Raw genomic sequence first — 6162 nt, 5'->3', positions numbered from 1 at the left:
TGGGGTCTGACCCCGGTTACAGGAGTGAAACGAGCATCCTGCCCAGCATGTAATGTGAAAGATCATGTGTTATAGTGCAATCTCTTCTACTTATTTTTACATTTCTGCCTTTAAATCATTGTGGATAAGCTCGTTGCGGTTTTTTGTTGTTTGTTGGTTTTTTCTCCTTTTCCTGAAGCTGGGGGTGTTTATTGTCACTGTGGTGTGTTTAAAATCATCCTTATAAAGCACGGAAATAACTTTTTAATATGGTACTAAATAGCAAAAATGCAAACCCACCTGTATACTCATGTTTATCCTTACCTGATCAGATCAATGGAACACCACCCGTGAGACTTCTATTTTTATCCTGTGTAGGTTTACTCTGTATTGTGCAACGTGCAGTGTTTACAATTTGGACTGAAATTGAGCTTCAGTGCAAGAAGTTATTTACAAAGTTTGTTCATGGTCCTTTTTGGCACACCCAAAATTTTGGGCCTGAAATTGCTGAGTACTCTCTCACTATTTGATTACTTAAGGGGAGAGGGAAAGGTGAAAAAAGATGTGGTTTCCCTAAAATTTCAGTGCCCTCATTTGAAGGTCTTGTGCCCTTGACATGTAACGTGAATAAAGGGTTTCTGATTTTTATTGATAGATGTTCCTCTCTTAGACCAATTATTGTGTGTCACCTGTCACTTCTTGTGCTCTGGTTGTTAAAGAAACAAGAAATTAAACTGTGGAATGAATAATTGTTTTTATTAAGTAAACATCAAGAAACCAGCTATTTTTGTAGCCTTTTTAGGCTGGGAACTTTACAAGCAAAGCACAGCTTCTGCTCTTGAAACTATACAGCCTAAATAGCACATGAGAAAGGCAAGAGAACAAATATAAAATGTATAGTCAGAATGAATTAAAAAGCAGTTTGCAATGACTGTCTAGGTTTGAATGCTTATTTTTTCTAATTAGAGAGAGAGGTTCTCTTTAGAGGATGAAGGCAAGAGGTAAGGAGGTGGACACTGGTGGTGACTGGATTAAGTGGATGCACAAGTGTGAGCACAGATTAATTACAATAATTACAAATTACTTCGTTTTTCCTGTGACCTAGCTCAGCAGTATTTTCAGGCATCTCAAAATACAAAAGTATTTATATGTATAATTTAAAAATAAAATTCTGGATTGGAAAAATTGCCCTAAATAGTTTGGTATAATTTAAAAAAAAATGTGCAGTATCTCAGTATATTCTGGTTTCCTAAAAAAACAAAAAACCCCACAAAAAACCAAAAACAAACAAACAAACAAAAAACCAAAACAAACAAAAACCCCAACAACCAATCTAACAAAAGCATAAATAGAAAACCTTCTGCTCCACCAGTGCTTTTAATGTCATTGAAAACAACTCTTGTATTTTTTGATCAGTTTCTTGCTTTGGGTTTTGAAAGTTCTTCTCCAGGGAAGTAAATGTAAACTTTTCCTGATGAATGTTGGCAAGGGCAGCTGAAAGCATTCTCTGAAGTTAAATATTTTCAGATATAAATCTAAAAACTTGATGGTGGCAAACAACTTTTCAAATACAGCTTTATGTGGTAAGACTGCCCAAAGCAGAAAGGTGGCTCCTTTGCTTCAAGTTTCTGCTCATTAAATTTCTGTCTTAGAAAATTAAATTAAGGAGGCTGGTTAGTGTCGCTTGTGCTAGTCAGAACCCTTGAGGCAAGTGGCACTGTGAGTGATGTTGCTTCTCATCTCAAAACCCTGCTATTCCTGCCTTACAGTTTCCCAGATCAGCAGGAGGGAGGCGCTGAGTTCTCCAGCAGGTGAGGGGAGGGTCTCTATCTGGGCAGGGAAAGTTACTCTTACGTTGTTTAACATTGTGGGGACAGTCAACCGTAGTTATGTGTTTTTTAAGATTTCTGTTGTAACTGTTGTCATAGAAGGCTTTATTACAAAGCACATGTTAAGTCAGAGATTCTGTTATCTCTGTCTTCTATGAATTGTATAGATAGGAAAGTACTTGTACCTTGTTGTGGAAGACCAGATCCTGTCTGCTTACAGACTGCTTAAAGGACTCTTTCATTTTTGTGGGTTTTTTCTATCTTTAATAGTTTCAGGTAATCTCACTGGTCATGCCCTACTACTGTTTGCTAAGATTGCATTTTTTCATCTTGGACAACTTAAAAAAGACTTCAATTAATTTCACTTTGTTTTCATGGGCTAACACTTCTTTACCTTGGAGTTGCAAAGACAGGTCAAGTTTAAAAAATGTTTCCATGGCTATTTTAAAATATAAAGATGAAAATGAACAATGGAAGCTGTATAAAGTATTATGTGAAGAAAATTTGAAGCTGGTTTAAATAATTCACGTGGTTATGTATTATTATTTGGGCAGACAAAAGATGTCTGCACAAATACTGTGATTGTTTTGACTTTAAATGCCTGTGCCTGTGCCTCTCTGGGCTGCACTTGCACACAATGAGTTAGAGAACACTTTGGATAAGGTATCTGTTTTTTTTATGCTTTGAGTGCATATTGTGATAGAAGGGAGAAATAACTTAAAGTCAGGATGAGCTCTTGGCTTTTGTTGTAAGATGTAGCAAATGTCTTTGTATAGTCATAGTGACGCAAGTGGTTCCTTTTCTGCCATAATGGCACTCCATCAATGTGGTAAAAGTCACTGAAAATAGCTAGAATACAAAAATAAAAGTATTTTCTTGTGATTCTTAAGAAATTACTTCCAGGTTTATGTTTATTCTCTGCACCCTCTGGTATTTCATCCCTGATTTTAATGTGTGTGTATATGTGATGAAAGGATGTCAGAATGTGGCTGTTCAGCAGACAGTGGAGTGTAAGGAGTGTGTGGAAAGAAAATTATGCTAGTGAAAGGGGAAAACCTCCAGAAACATTTATCCAGGGGGCTAGGGCATAGATGTTATCCATATGAAGCATTCCTGAGAGCCTTTATTTGGTCAATATACTTGCTAAGTTGACAAATAGATAGAGTTATGAAAAAAATGTTAAATGACAGCTTCAGACATCAGGCTGAGGATGTAACCAAGGATGGGTATGTAGTCTCACACTGTGTCCTTGACTATGACACTTTTAGTTTTAAGAAGGAAGCTCTGAATGGATATGTTAAGACTGTGAAATTAAAGCCATAGAAATAGTTTGTCCACTGTTTGAGGATGAGTCAGGGCTTTGGGAAGCCTGTTTTGAGCAGCACATCTGAAGGAAGGCAGGCATCTTCCTTCCCTGTCAGCTGAGGCAGTGGCACAAAGGTGCAAGGTGCTGCTCCTGTTACCTTTCCATTTGATGTCTCTTTTGTAATGGTAATCAGTTATTTAAAAAAAAAACCACCTGTGTTTATTTTTGGAGAAATAAAATATAACTAATACTGGAACTAAAGTATTTTAGGGATTATATACCAGTCTGAGCAACTTGGATGTTTTAACTAACAACAGATAGTTCAGTGCAAACCTATTTTTTCCTTCCAGGTTTTTACCTTTCCCTCAGGGAAAGATTGTGTGATTGTGATTCTGGGAAAGATGGTGTCTGTGATTCTGGGATTGTGTACTTTTGAGCTGCTCCCTGGGTAAAAGAGAACACTTCTTAACAGATTGCTTTTGTAAGAGTCCTCCTCAGTCTGCTGTATTGCTATGAAGGAAAATGATGCATATGAATCTGGATGAACAGGTGGAAAGATCTTGTTTAGTTCTGCATTGCACTTCTCCATTAGAATTCAAGGATTTGCTAAATGTCATCTTTCAAACATCAATAGGACATCTGAGCAGAAGGAAGTGGAGAAATGCACTTTTACATCATTGGATCTCAGACAGTTTACTGAATAAGAGTTCAGTCCATCTTTAAAATCTTTATCTTTTTGATTCTTAACAGAAGTGTTTAATATTATATTAAAGCTGTTTCCAGTTACTTACTGTTCATTCTTAAGCATCATTTGCTTACGCATTCTTATTCTGTACTTGGCTGGTATGTCCTATGGGATTAGTCAGGAATTACAGTGCTACATCAATCACAAAGCATTTATGCTCTGTCTGTCTGTATCACTTTACAGATCAGGCATAGCTCCTTGTTGTTTTCTGGAAATAATTCAAGGAAATTTCTTGAATGATAGAAGTTAGATGATGTTAAGACTTTTGAAGGCTAGAATAAGAATAGTGGTCCTGCAAAATGCTGTTCACGTTTTCAGATGTAATTCAGATTTTTGGATTACTGCAAGTGTTCCTGTGAGATATGATCACCTTTACAATGCAAGTACTTTTTAGTAGTACTTTCACCTATTTCCTCCATAAGTTTTAAACTACTGGGAAAGCAGCGCAGTAGCTCTCTCCTCACTCTTTTCATTTTTTTGGTCTTAACATTAAAAGAGCTTCTCTTTGCAGAACATCTTTCTTATAGTAGTATTGCATTGTATGGTGCAAATTCAGTCAAAAGAATAGCTGCTCTATTTAAAATCTAGGTAGCACATTGGGCATTTTTATAATCTGATAATTGCTAGTGCTACATATTTATTTATATTTTTTCCCTTTGAAAATTGTTTGGCTGGTGGTTTAACACAAGATGTTCTGTGCTCTTCTGAAGTTGTCTCTAGATTTTTTTGGAGATTGAGGAAGAATATCTAGATGATGATCTGACTGTATTAAGCCTGTGAGTTTAGTACACAAAGAAGGAAATGGACATGCTTTTATTAATGTATTTATTAAGAGTGTATGTGTAAGCAAGCCTAGCAACATGAAGGTCTAGAAGAATCTTTAATTTTATTTATTCTTTGGTCTCCATCAATTACATTAAACCAATTATAAGGCAAAGTATTAGTGATGGATACAAGGTGATAATGTTTTAAAGGGAGTATATTTCTGCATAGATTTTTCTAATTTTAATATATGTTGGCAGCATAGTATCTGGAACGTGTTTAACACAAAAAATACTTTTTTTGTCTCTTGCATGTTGGTGTCTTTTCATTTGACTGTTAAACTTAGTATTTCCTGGAAGAGTTTTTGATACTAGCTATAACTGTATAGAAAAATTAAATTCTAGAGTCAGTTTCTTCTAATATCCTGCTGGTACTTTGGGCAAATGGAAACTTTTGCTCTGTGTAACAGCCTCTGAAAAGAGCCTAACTAGCTAGAAAGGAAGTGGATAACTAGCCTTTGTAAATGACTGCTGAATTCTTAAAAGCTTGTGTTTCCATGTTGATAAGGTTTATTGTAAGAAAAACTATGAAACTTCAAAAATAGGATTCTTCTTGCTGGTTCTAAAATGAAGCTAAAGAAAATGATTGTATTGCAGTATTAGCTATTGTACCAGATACAGCTTCTTTTTAGCTATGCTATTTTTTTCATGAAATGTGAATATTTTCAGTTCAGGGAGGTGAGCGAGTTCCTTTGACAAACCAGGACAGATCTCTGTTCCAAATGCCTGTCTCCCCTTAAGGTGACATAACTTCTTGCATCCATGGTGTCCTATACAAGTGCAATATATGCTGCCCTTATTTGCAGGAAGAGTTGCTGCTGTCAAAAACTGCTTAAAGGCTTGACAACAAAGTTTGTTTAATTCTCGTGGTTATAATTCAGTGGTTTTGAACCTCTTCAAGCTTGAGGTGTGAAACACTGCATCAGTGTTATTTTTATAAGGATTATGCTGTGTTATAAAAATCTTGGTTTTAATACTTAGCTTCTTGTTAAGTTGGGCATAGTCTCTATGGAATTAGCCTGATCATTCTTCCTCTGAACATCTTCCTCCTTCTGGTTTCTTTTTTAATTGCAAAAGATACAATAATAATTTTGATCTTATTTTCCTGATACTATTCTCAGTTACTTGTTTTAGTGTAGACACAGGGTTGTTATAAATGTTCAAAAGAAGCAGAGTTCTTGTGTACTTGCTTAAGAAAGCATTGTTCTTCATATTCTGGTGATGCTGAAATACCAAAAAGTTTCTAAGAAATTATAAGATCATCAAGATTTTGGTAGTGTGTGTTTAATAAATCTGTGATGCACATGCTTTGATGTGGTATAAAGGCTTATGTAATTCTTTGATATTTAAAGAATGGAATAGAAAAATCATTGGTTGTACTGGGAAGTTAAGGGGAAGAGGAACGGGAAAGCATGAAGCATTCAGAATAAAATCACTTTAGTTGTTAGTGGTGAAGAGGTGCGTGGGGTTTTGGGCTTGTTC

Source organism: Chaetura pelagica, unplaced genomic scaffold (assembly GCF_000747805.2).
Source record: "Chaetura pelagica isolate M959 unplaced genomic scaffold, ChaPel_1.0 scaffold471, whole genome shotgun sequence".
In the NCBI taxonomy this organism is placed as follows: domain Eukaryota; kingdom Metazoa; phylum Chordata; class Aves; order Apodiformes; family Apodidae; genus Chaetura; species Chaetura pelagica.
Note: the sequence above shows the minus strand (reverse complement) of the source record.